Raw genomic sequence first — 13,351 nt, 5'->3', positions numbered from 1 at the left:
CTAAAAGGATAAGGGCTGGTGAATTAGCCATCAAGGAAGAATCACTGACATTCTAGAATCATCCATGTAATAGCTGTCGAACAGGAAGCCTGTGCATTTTGAAGAAGCATCTTAAATATCGTTCATTTACAACTGGAAAATATTTAAAACTTAGGCTTTTTCTCCCTCTATTTCTCCCTCTTCCCTCTCCCCCCCCACCCCCCGCCCCAACCAATACAGGTGACAGGAAGAAAAGTTGGGGCAAAAATCTTCTGTCTGGATCTTCTGGATTCAGGGAACATATGGTGACTCTACAGAGTCAGGATGTTTAGGGTCTGATAAAAGAATCTGAGGGAGATAGTGTGGAACTGTTATATGTTTTCAAAAACTGTATTGGTTGAGAAACATTGGCGTAAAAGGAGTTCTTGCCCGTGATTATCTTTTTAAAAAGTTTTAAAATACTGATTTTGTTGTAATCCTATTCTTTTATTGCATATTGTGTTCATTAAATCCGAAGATAGAAATCAAAATTTGAGGGTTTTTTTTAAAGAGCCTTCCCTACTCTAATCTCATTTTAAATGAGCATGCTTTAAATGAGCATAGTATAATATGTGTGTATGCATATATATATATGTGCATACTATGTATGTATGCATGTACATTTATGTGTGCATGTGTCAGTTTTGCTTAGAGATTAAGAAGCTAGGTATAGAAGATGTAATTCAGGGTGAAAGAAACAAAGCATGACCTTCACTACTTTCAGTTTCCCCATTCATTGATAAAACAATAATATAAAAGATAATTCCCGGGCTTCCCTGGTGGCGCAGTGGTTGGGAGTGCGCCTGCCGATGCGGGGGGCGCGGGTTCGTGCCCCGGTCCGGGAAGGTCCCACATGCAGCGGAGCGGCTGGGCCCGTGAGCCATGGCCGCTGAGCCTGCGCGTCTGGAGCCTGTGCTCCGCAACGGGAGAGGCCACAGCAGTGAGAGGCCCGCGTACCGCAAAAAAAAAAAAAAAGATAATTCCCCCTACCTTTCATCTTTCTTCATCAGTCTCTGCTTGAAGATATATGAGTCAGTGACATTGCTGGTGTTGTATAGTTGGTTGTCATACTGCTCTCTATGTCTATTGTGTCTGGTTTATAGCATGAAAAAAGAACAATTTCTAGGTAATGACTTAGAAGTCACTTTGCAAAAAAATGCCCCACCCCCAGTATACTGCTTTTATTATCGCCAGTGATCCTTTTTTTTTCCTGCCATCCACTATTGATATTTTTCAGAGTAGTTTACAAGGATTTTCCAGGCCATCCCTGAACTATTTCTTAAGAAATCTTAATTGGGTTTAATATATTCCATAAGGGACTCACCTACATTTGCAGGTCATTAACGTATATTGAAAAACGCGTCAGGTCATAATACACAACTTGACGAAATAAGGGCATTACTTGCTACCGCACACCTGGCTTTCCAAAGTCAAACCATCTTTGGCAGATTTCCTGGTTTGGTTCCTCCCACTTGTTGGTGCCATGGTGTTCTTTTTATTTTCAGATCCTCCCAACTTAGTTTTCTCTTTAAAGCTTTATCTGGACCTTAGGTGAAGACTGCTTTCACTTGATTCATCACAAACTGAAATGTCTCTGTGAAACAGCCCTTAGTCTTGTCCAGGTGACTTGAGGCTAAGCTAGAACCAGGATTCTTCTGCAGAGTGCATGCCAGTGGAGTTGGATGCCCTCAAAGTGGTAAAGTCAAGACAAAACACCCAGTGATCAAGCCAGGCTGCTACTGTACCTCTCCCCTGTAAATAGCCCGATTGTTTTCATTACAGTTCTGTAGCCGCTATTTTTATCTGTTCTGGAATATTTGGGTGCAAGTCTGGAAAGCGTATTATTAAATTGCTGTTAATGCCTTGGCACTTTGTTATGTAACACTTGCCTTGCCATCGTACAGAAGAGAACATTTATTCAGAGTCCATCTTAGATGGAGCCAGGGGGGTAGTTAGGGTTTTAGTTGGACACTTAGGGTTACAAGGACCAGAGACTCAAGTTACCTCTGGTACCTAGGTTTCCTTGCCAGGATACATGCCACCTGGAACCGGGCCTGGAGAGCTGACAGAGAGCCTGTGACAGCTGTAAGAAGTGGCTCCCCGCCTTTCCCTTGGCACCCTATCACGGCCCGCTGCTTTGCGTTCTGCGTTTCTGCTCTCTTCTCCTGAAGACGCCAGGCTTCCTCAGCCTCTGCTGTGTATCTGTTCTTTAGCTCAGTGTTTCTGCCTCTGTGTCATCTGGCTTGTTTGCTGCGTTCGCTTCTCATGGAATCCTTTCAGCTTCCGCTTCTGTAGCTACTTGGCTTTCCTCTTCCTCTGTCTCAGCTCAGATTCCCTTGGGAGGGTGTGATGGGCCAGCCTCATCTTCCACTTAGGCCCCTGTGTATCATAGTCCCGGGTGAAAGGCAGCCTCATTTTATACAGTGTGACCCCACGCGTGCATGCTAAGGGTGACCAGTTCTTAGGGTGGCTGGTGCCCATGACAGAAAATAGCAGGAGCTGACTGGTTACAGAGCCTCATCTTTTATGAAATCTTACTGGCAGGATCTTCATTATGATATTTTGTATTCCTTTAGTAGTTCTTTTGTTATTGCTCTATTATAATATATGCATCTTGTAAATAATTATGAATACAAAGTTTTATATAGTTCTAACAGCATAACAATTACTTTTGAAAATATAGTTCTAACAGTTAAAAGAGTTCCTAATTTCTTCCCTATGGGGCATCTCCCCATACGGATGTCATTCTCCAAAGGGAACCATTATTAACAGTTTGATGTACATCCTTCCAGACATTTCCAATGTAGGTATAAACACATATTGCCTCTTTATTTGCCTTACTTATGTGTAGCCAAAGGCAACACTGTGGGTACTTAAAATATAATGAATATGCAGTTTTAAAATATGATGAATACTCAGTGATGAAAGTTGAGAAACTAATTTCATTCATTTAACTTTTATGGTTTTTATTTTGGGACTGTAAACTTCCTGACTTAAAGATAAGCTAGTTATTAAAAACACCCAATCACTACAACTGAGTTAAGCCCTGTGTGTATTAATATGTATCAATTTGTTGTGTCGCTGTGCTTTATATACTAAAGGGAAAAAAAATGAACTTAAAAAAAAATTTCTGAAAGGCAAAGGCCAGACTCCTCTCCATCGGAGAGTGTTTTAAGGATGCCATTCATTTAAATATTGACCCCTAACTGGCATGTTGCATCCTAGCAACAAGATTACTAACCTGTGGTTGGGAAGAGCAGCTTTAATGTAAACACAGTAACCATCTATTTACTTGATGGCTTACTTGATCTCTCTTTGAGTAAAGAAAGCCCAAAGTAGAAGGTTGGAAGTAATTGAGAAAACAACAAAAATTTTTTTTACATCATAAAAGTATTGAATGTACGTTCGAGAAACTTTTGGAAACAGAACAACACAAAAGAAAGTAAAATTGTTTTATCCACCAAATATGTTCATGTTTGTAATCTTTAATAATAATGTTATAATGCATAGCATAGACAATATTATACTTGTAATTTGACAGAGTGGGATCATATAGAACAAAAATTAGAGTTTTGTGGGGTTTCTTCCACATAACATACTAGATATGTTTTGCCATCTCATTAAATAATTATTCGAGGACATGAGTTTAAATGTCTAAATATCATTGATAGATGTACTATAATATATATAGACATTCTAGGTCATTTCCTAGATGTAATTTTATTTTTTTTAATTTTTAAAAAAATTTTATTTATTTTTGGCTGTGTTGGGTCTTCGTTGCTGCGCACGGGCTTTCTCTAGTTGTGGCGAAGGGGGGCTACTCTTTGTTTGATTGCCGGGCTTCTCGTTGCGGTGGCTTCTCTTGTTGCGAAGCACGGGCTCTAGGCGCGCGGGCTTCCGTAGTTGCGGCACACAGCCTCAGTAGTTGTGTGCACGGCTTAGTTGCTCCTCGGCATATGGGATCTTCCCAGACCAGGGATGGAACCTGTGTCCCCTGCATTGGCAGGCAGATTCTCAACCACTGAGCCACCAGGGAGGTTCTACCTAGATGTAATTTTAAATTCATAACTGTTTCTATTTCGTGATATTATTTCACTGTGGAGAAGGGGTTAGGTGAATTAGGAGGAGGGTGGGCAGTCGTCTTGGGACAGTCAGTGGCTCCTGCAAATTCGGCCCACCTGACAAAAGGAGTCGAGGAACATCTCGCTCAGGTTTCCTTGAGGTGGTGGGTGTCGCTTATCTGTTAGAAATAGTGGGCTTCTCACCAATGAATTGCTCCCACCAGCACCAAAAGAACTCCTGCGTCCTCGTCCTCGCTGTCATGGCTGACCTTGGCCGGCCTTGAGCCATCAGTTTCAGGTGTTCAGACTTGCCTCCACAGACAAGATGAGAATCTATTTCCCATCGTATACATGGAAGCAGCTGTAAATATAATGAATATGCATCTACCTTCCTCTTCCTGGGTTGAGGGCTTACTTGAGGACTTGGATCACAGAGGTGCCTGGAGTGCTTTTGAATAAATTCAGTCCATTGTCCTCATTGGTCTGTATCAGAGCAGACTTGAATCCCTGAAAAAAGTCTGAGAACAACAGCTTGCCTGTGGAGATGAAATCACCGGGGCACTGCTGGGGTCAGGGCTGGCCCCTGGGTATGTGGTCCATGCTGGTGCACAGGGACCTGCATTTAGAAGGGCCCCAGGCTTGGGTTAATGTTCTGCTGTGGCTGCCTAGGAATTTCTAAGAATTTTTAAGCAAGGGAACATGCATTTTCATTTTGCACAGGGCCCAAAAAATTATGTAGCCGGTCTTAACTGGGGTGTAAAGTAAGGTATTAAAGAGATATATATATATATATATATATTTATTTATTTATTTTGGCGATACGGGGGCCTCTCACTGTTGTGGCCTCTCCCGTTGCGGGGCACAGGCTCTGGATGCGCAGGCTCAGCGGCCATGGCTCACGGGCCCAGCCGCTCCACGGCATGTGGGATCTTCCCGCACCGGGGCACGAACCCTTGTCCCCTGCATTGGCAGGCGGACTCTTAACCACTGCGCCACCAGGGAAGCCCTAAAGAGATATTTTAATGGTTCCTTCTCAGACACAGAAGAGAAGGAAAAATCAATTCCACCTGCCCTCCCTTTCTGCAGGAGAAGAAGGTGCATGTGACTTTAAGAGGCTGGCCTGCAGGGTGAAATGGAGCAGCTCCTGGAAGACTTGGCCTTCAAGGGTGCTTGGAAGATTTGAGCAGCACAGAACTAATTGGCTGCTTGACAAAGGCTCTGCAGGAGAAATGCTCTTCCGATTTCAGTTTTCTGCCCAGTCTGTTTAGTTATAAACCAGCCTGTGCTTTATCTTTGGTGATGGAAAATATGAACGTATATTTTGAGCCCTAACTTTCTGGGTACTTGTATAAGCATGAAATTCAAAGACCCTGTGATCCAGAATTAGTTTGAAATACTACAGAGGGGGGGTGCCCCACCACTCGGACCTTGTCATTCTACCCCCTCGAGCCTGCTCCCCTATCGGTAAGAAATGAGTCAAGGGTCTCTTCAGGGATCACCTAATAGGCTAGTTCAGATTCTCCACACTTTTATTTATTTTTATTATTTTTTAAAATTGAAATATAACTGATGTACAATATCATATTAGTTTCAGGCTGATTCATCACCACACTTTTAAACCTAGGCCCCTCGAAATAAATATACAGCGAAAACCTCATGCCTTTCCCTATTCATGTATTCTTGCTTTCAACTGAGAAATGACTTTGTGGGATTTTATTTTAGTTTGCAGTGGCAGAGCAATAATTTTTTTCATTTCCCAAATAAAAAGTTATAGAATTGAACGTACTCTTTAAAACTATAGGTGATTCTAGTAAACAGAGTCCCATGAATATTGCTGCCCTCCAGCCACCCCTTCCCTAATTAGGTGCTATTTAAAGTGCTGGTTTGCAACCTGTTTGTTTCAACTGCCTGGAGCTAAAGAATAGAAATTGAGATTAAGCATTTAGAAAGCTAGAGCCATTTGTCTGTTGAATTAAATGGTGAAAAATTGGAGGCTTGTATTTTCTTTGTCTCTTTTCCTATTCTGTAGCTCTATTTTAGTATTTCCTAGGCACTATATTTTACAGACGTCTCAGTGAGCAACACACTGGAAACTAAAAACAAACTGATTCTTAACCACAGATAGTTTAAGAACTATCCTAATTGACAGAATCAGCAATGTATTTCCTACACTAGCAGAATTCTCATTAATCCATCTTTCCACAAACAGAAACAAGTTGTGTGTGTGTGTGTGTGTGTGTGTGTGTGTGTGTGTGTGTGGATGCGCCCCCTGCCCTCTAGTAACCTGTCCTATTTCACGGCAACGGTGATGTGAGATACATCTGGCTGGACTAGGGTCCTGAGAGGCAGCTGTGAAGGTGAGAGGGAAGAGTTGTGTGTGGCCTTTTTCAACCAATAATCATGGTTTGAACTGTGTTGAGAAACCATTTTTACCTAAATATGGGAGAGGGGTTGGAAAAGAAGCAATACTTATGAAAACAAAAACACTCGCAGACTGTTCTAAGCTGAAAGTAGAATTCCAGTGTTGGGATTGGTCTCTCCCTTTTAGCCAGTAATACCCATGCTTGAGAAAGGCTGTTAGACTCTTTGAGGTTATGACACTGAGAAAACACATTGCTCCCATCTTGAGCTGCAGCTACCTCGCCCCTCAAACCTCCTCTGTCCCTTACCTCTTTAGGCGGCGACCAGCCATCGCCCGGATTTCTCTGCACACAACTGTGACTGGCCTGCAATAGCCCAGGTGGGCCTTCACATTGGTGACATTACAAGCTCAGGTGCAGGTTTAGGTAGGGAGCTGACCCTCACCCGGCAATGCCAGCCTTCCCCTTCACAGCTGTGCGCACATGCAGTTCCCTGATCTTTCCCCAGGTCCCCTGGCCAGTATGATGTGCAAACAGTGTTTACTGATCTGTGGGGGCAGGATGCGAGAGTTTAAATTGATTACATCTTTGTGTTTTTTTGTGTTTTTTTGGCAACAACTGCTCATCTCTGGACTAGTTTCCAAAAGTAGGAGAATAGAAGGACTTACCCTTCCCCTAAATGGCTCTAGTTTTGGATCCAATTTCATTCCATATCAATCTCAATATTCATTAAAAAGAAATTAGAGAAGTTAATTTCCCATGGTAAATTTCAGTTTCAGATATGAGTTTGATCTGCATTACCTCCCACTCTCTGAGATGGGATTTTCTAGCCTTTTTCTCAAATCTTGGTCTCCTTTCGTTGTCCGATTCTTAGGCCAGTTTAATTATTTATGGACAGTTTGCTAGAACTTGTTATATTGGGTTCTGTGGGGCAGAGATGAATAAGCTCTGAAAATAATTCTTGGTTTCTCCCAATGTCCATCAGGTTGGAAACTTTGGGGCCCATTTTATAAATATTCAGCATGATGTGCGGGACATTATTCCAGGCTTTGGGAATTCCAAGGTCGATAAGGCTGTGCGTGCCTCACGGAGCTCACAGCCTGGTGGGAAGAAACTAGTTTTTTTTCCATTAGGAAACAATGTGATAATCGCCTTAGTAATATGAAGTGCAAGATGGTTGGCAGATCACAGACAAGGAGACAGTTAATTGCCAGGAGATTTGGGGGTGGGGGGGTTGAGAGGATGGGGAGAGTGTGGGAAGAAAGCAAAACAAATGCCTGCGGCTTCCCTGGTGGCACAGTGGTTAAGAATCCGCCTGCCAATGCAGGGGACACAGGTTCGAGCCCTGGTCCGGGAAGAGCCCACATGCCACGGAGCAGCTAGAGCCCATGCGCCACAACTACTGAGCCTGTGCTCTAGAGACCGCGAGCCACAACTACTGAGCCCACGTGCCACAACTACTGAAACCCGTGCGCCTAGAGCCCATGCTCTGCAACAAGAGAAGCCACCGCAATGAGAAGCCCGCGCACTGCCAGGAAGAGTAGCCCCCGCTCGCCTCAACTAGAGAAAGCCCTCGCCCAGCAACAAAGACCCAACGCAGCCAAAAATAATAAATTAATTAATAAATAAAATACATTTTTAAAAAAGCACAGACTTTTTAAAAAAACAAACAAAAAAAAATGCCTTGTGACCCTTGACCTGGATATTGAGGGAAATGGGTGTTTTCCAGAAAGAAAAAGAAAGAGGACATTCCAGATCAAGTAAAATAACTTGGGTGAAGGCTTGAAGGCTTTAAAAACAGACAAGCAAACAAGAAAGATTTATTCAGAGAAGTGTAAAAATTACGATGTGGATGGATTTTGTATATATACCCATTAGCAACTGCTTCTGGATGTTATTGTTTAAGTGCTTTCTGCCTATTACCATGTAGCTCACATAAGTCCTAAGACATACAGGCAGGGTACCAATGACAAAGAGGCAGCAGCAGGTAGAAGGACAAGGTGGGAGCCTGTGACCTACAGAAACCTTACATGGGAGAGAGGCAGAGGGGCTTGCAAATGCTGATCCCAAGGTCTTGCCTTTATATAGAACATATATAAAGAAGTAAATCCAAGTGTACTGCCCCTCTGGCTTTAGAAATATCAGTGTGTATTTGCTGAAGTGAATCGAAATCCGGTGTATATCTGAGTGAAAGCCTCTAAATAGTAAACTGAATTTCTGATCTGGAAGTTTCAGCAAATGTCAGCATAGTAGGAAAGGCAAATAACTCAGAATACGGAACTGGAATGGCCAATAAACAGGAAGAGATACCCAAACTCATTAATCGTCAGAAAAATGCAAATTTCAACAACAAGTAGATATTGCTTCTCATCCTTGAGATTGGTGAGAAAAAAAAAAACAACTGATAATACTAAGTGTTGGGAATATTATGGAGAAACAGATATTCTCTCACTTTCCTGGTACGGGTGTAAATTGGCACAATCACTTTGGAAAGCAGTTTTGTAATGACTAATAAAGTCTCAACACACACCCTATGACCCAACAATTCCATTCTAAAGAAAGTGCTCACATGCTTAAGGATCATGTACAGAGAATGATTGCAGTGCCTATTATAGCAAAAAAAAAAAAAGAAGAAGATAGACCCAAGCACCCTTCCTTAGGAAAATGGATAAGTTACAGTATATTTAAACAGCGGACTATTACACAATATTTAAAATGAATGAATCAGATTTGCAAGTATAACCTGGGCAAATTTTCCAAACATTGGGTAAAAAAGATTGCAAAACAATATCTACTCTTTATCATTAATGTAAATTTTAAAATATACATCAGTGTTAAATCTATATTCATGTTCATACATAGGGGGGTCAAAGTATAAGGACTTGGATGGGAAGAATAAAAAACTGGAGGGTGGTGAATGGAGAGGGAAATAGAATTGAGGGGAGCACAGGGGGGACCTTTACCGTGTATGTTATATTTTCTTCTAAAAAAACAAAACAGATCTGAAGCAGATAAGGCCAAGTGTTAAAGTCAGAGTGGTGGGATATGTGTTTTGTAATTTTCAATACTTTTCTGTGGTTTTGAGATATTTCATTAAACAGTGGTACTCAGTACACATTAGCTGTGCCACGTGGCTTGTGGGATCTTGGTTCCCCGACCAGGCATTGAACCCAGGCCACCACAGTGAAAGCACCAAGTCCTAACCACTGGACCGCCAGGGAATTCCCTAGTGGGCACTGCTGTAGCTTCCATGTCAGGAGACAGCCCACTCCCCAGACCACTCCAGCATGGTCTCTGTAGGGCTCTATCTCTGACTGGCTACAAAGCTGAGGGAGACCAAGTAAGCTTTAGGATCTTGTCCACTTTAACATTAGATTATCCCAAGATCATCAGTAGATGGATTGATCATTGCCATGGGCACATCCCTATGTGTCCCACACTCTTCTGATACATCCCTGCCCCCAGAGGGGTGAGGGTCCGCCCGGGAGTGGAAATGACTCTGTCTGCATCACATACCCTTTAGCGCCCACAGCTGGTGGGAGGCCTAAATGTACCAATTCTGCAGAGTGTTTTCTGAATCTCCTTGAAAACAGCAGTTTAATGTTACAAGATGCCCCTGAGCTAATGTAATAGGTAGGTGCAGAGCAGAGTTATTTTGAGGGCCATAATTTGACTTAGTTATCTCAGGCTATCAAAGATTGTTTAACACCAGAAATAGCTGACTAGAACAGCTGCTAAAACAGTGCTTTGTGTGGGAAATGATGAAAAGTTCAGTATTTTGACAGCCACTTCAGAGGGATGAGTAAGTAATAAGACTTCTAAGAAAATCCTGATTGCTACTGTTTTTGGGGGTAGTGGTGGCGGGGATTCTCTAGGCTAGACTTCAGATTTCCCATCTTCTAGTATTCAGTGTAGACAGAGGGTATAGGAGGAGTATTTTCTCTTTTCCAGAGTCTCGACTCCTTGTCTCAATAGAGATTAGACAGCAGCCCAGTAATAACTTACTATTTAGGTTTTCTAAACATACCTAACTTGTCCTTTCATCAGACGTGTGTTCAGGGCTCACTGTCCTCCAAGCAAAGTGCGGGGTCTAGGGGTCCAAAGCAAACAGTCAGACCTTGCCATCATGGAGCTTCCAGTCTGGAAAGAGGAGAAGAAACAGAACAAGGCAAAATGTACATGTAATTTTAAATAAATGCGGTGGTTATTACAGAAGCAGAACTCAGAGGGAGATCAGGGTTAGAAAGAGGTGGTGTAAGGTAATTAGGAGTTTGTCGTTTGAGCTGGTGGGAAGTGGTCATTGACGGGCAAGCACAACATTCCAGGTGGAGGGAAAATCCTGGTCAGTGCTACAAAGTGAATGGAAGAATGTATTTATTGATTTGACCAAGTATGAGTCTCAATTCACGACATTACTTTCTGTTGGGATATCCAGGGCCTTAAGTTTTCAGAGGACTTTTACAAAATGTTTTTAATTGTACACGCACCTAATGTGAGCATCCCAGTATTATACTGTCTATAATTTACTTTCAAATATTTCAGCATGGAGCCTGTGGTAAATATGGGGGAGCCTGTTAGTGTTCATCTAAATCTTCGTGGATGCGTGCTCAGCGTTGCTGAGCTAGCATGTAATCAGAAGCCCTCACTCCAGGGGACTCTCCTCGAAGCCACTCAGTTTTCTTTACCTCTGAGTAAAGAAGGTACTTCTTTACCGGAGGTTTTGTTAATTAGGATAATGGATGGTGGAGATGGATTACAGTGGGGGCCATTTGTGGTGGTCAAGATGTGCAGATAGGGTCGGACCGTTTCAGAGGTCTTTGCTCCTTGGTGTTACAGAGTACAGAAGTCTAGTGAGACATGAAAGATTGGGAAACTGAGGCTCGGAGAGGTTGGGTCTGGGAGTTGGCAGAGCCAGGACTAAAGAACTCCAGAACCCGGACTGCCTCTTGTCGGTTGCCCTGCCCAGTGAGCTGCGCTTGCCCTTGGAAGAATCTATATCTACCCTGACACTCCTTTAGAGGCTCATGAAACCACAGAGGCTAATCCTTGACTGTGACTCCTTAATCCCGGGATGAAGTCTGTATGCCCTAGAAACAGCGTATGTGATACTTCCAGTATTTTGATTCAAGAAGAGGGAAGTATTACCAACATTCGGTTGTTATGAGGGATGAATCTGTATTTCACATGTCTTTGTATTTCTAGTTAACACAGAGGGCAGTCCAGTTTAGCTAGCACTCTTCTGCTTTCCCTATTAATACACTCTACCATCTTCAGATAATTGAAGAGTCATTAGAGGTCTTTGCGGTAAATCCAAGTCACCGTAGAGAAAACAAAAATGCACACGTGTGTGGTAGTATATGGAAGACGACTCCTTGGAAAACTCTGTAGACTCTAAATGTTTGATTTTTGATGTATTTCATACAGGCCAGAGCAAACAAATGAATTCATTTACCCTTTAGCGAAAGTTTGTTTTTCCTGGAGTATGCAGGTCAGCTAATGGTCGCTGTGGTCTGCCGTGAACCCAAGTGGATTCCTGGCCTTAGACAAAGACCAAAAGGACAACTGTAGGGCTGCCCCATGTTAACCTGCCCTAGGCTTCTTGCTTGACCCCAGGTTTGGGAAGGCAAGTGCTATTACAACCACTTTACAAATGAGGAAATGAAAGCCACGAGAAGTTAAATGGCCTGTCCATGTGCCCCAGACCTGGTCATAACAGAGTCAGAGCCAGGACGGAGCTGTGGCAGAGCAAGGGAGGCTGGCGGCCTTTACCTCCCCCCCTCCCGGCCTCAGCTACCATCAGTTCCATACCAAAGCCATCCTTAATAACCATGCAATCTAAGTAAAAGTAAAATTAAAGAAAGGAAGATCTTGGCATGTTCTAGAGAGGTTGCCTAGCCCCTCCTTCCAACCAGCCTCTTGCCCCCAAACCGTATTGTATTCAGTCTTTAAGAACAATCTTGTGGGACTTCCCTAGTGGTCGGTCCAGTAGTTGCCTCCGTGCTTCCACTTCAGGGGCGGGCATGGGTTGGATCCCTGGTCAGGGAACTAAGATCCCACATGGCGCACGGCATGGCCAAAACAAAACAAAACAGCAACAACAAAAAATCTTGTAATCATCATATCATTTCTATTTTACATCATATGATTTTCCATTTTGTGAACACCAAGACATTGGAAAAAAATGTCCTAAGATTATTCAACTAGCCACAGTTCCTAACTGGTCCTTCTGAGTCCAAACCCTGCTCTATGCTGGGTTGCATCTGACTTTAGAGTAATTACGGGCATTTACTTTATGGAAATCTTTTAGATTCATCCTGCCAAGCAAGGAATCCTGTTTATTTGACTTTGTAGAATGTGTGTATGTGTGTGTGTATCCGTGTAATTTTAGAATAGTATAGAAAATGTTTGGTGTCTAATCCCAGCTTGGTGCAGATAAAGGAGGCACACCTTCCTGGAGGGGGGATGTTGGCTGAAAGGTGGTTATAAGAGAATTTGCACTCCTGGCAAGAGAAGGCACTGCCTCTTCTTAAGTGAGCGTCAGTACACTGGACGTTTGTGTTTCTCACACATAAATTGCTAAGTTCGTTTGTTGAATGTTCCAGCTTGCCTCGACTTGGATGATGTGAGTAAGTTTCCCCCAGGACCTGGCAAGATCACTGAGGTTGTCAATTGGAAGAACTCAACTTTGTGCCACCACAGTACCTTTCCTGACCCTCAGCCTAATTACTACATCTTTGCAGAGCTGAGTGTAGACCAGGCTTCAAGCATCTCTGCTTATAACAATTGATGTGACCAATGGCAAAGGACTGTGCCGTTGAGATGGAGAAATGCTTGTTTCACAGCCCTGTTCACTTCTAAATGCAGCCCTAAAACACTGCTTGGCCCTCGCCCCTACTGGATTATAAATGCCAT

The 13,351-nt window shown here is 42.9% G+C and overlaps 1 protein-coding gene across 2 annotated transcripts in view; it reads left to right on the top strand.

Annotated features, from left to right (window-relative positions):
• Nucleotides 1-13,351, top strand: part of TBC1D9 (TBC1 domain family member 9) — a gene marked incomplete at its 5' end in the record, with an annotated part of 105,885 nt that overhangs the window by 34,785 nt on the left and 57,749 nt on the right. The window lies entirely within an intron of this gene.

Source organism: Grampus griseus, assembly GCF_964374135.1.
Source record: "Grampus griseus genome assembly, chromosome: 4".
Taxonomy (NCBI): Eukaryota; Metazoa; Chordata; class Mammalia; order Artiodactyla; family Delphinidae; genus Grampus; species Grampus griseus.
This window is presented reverse-complemented; position numbering and strand designations above follow the sequence as displayed.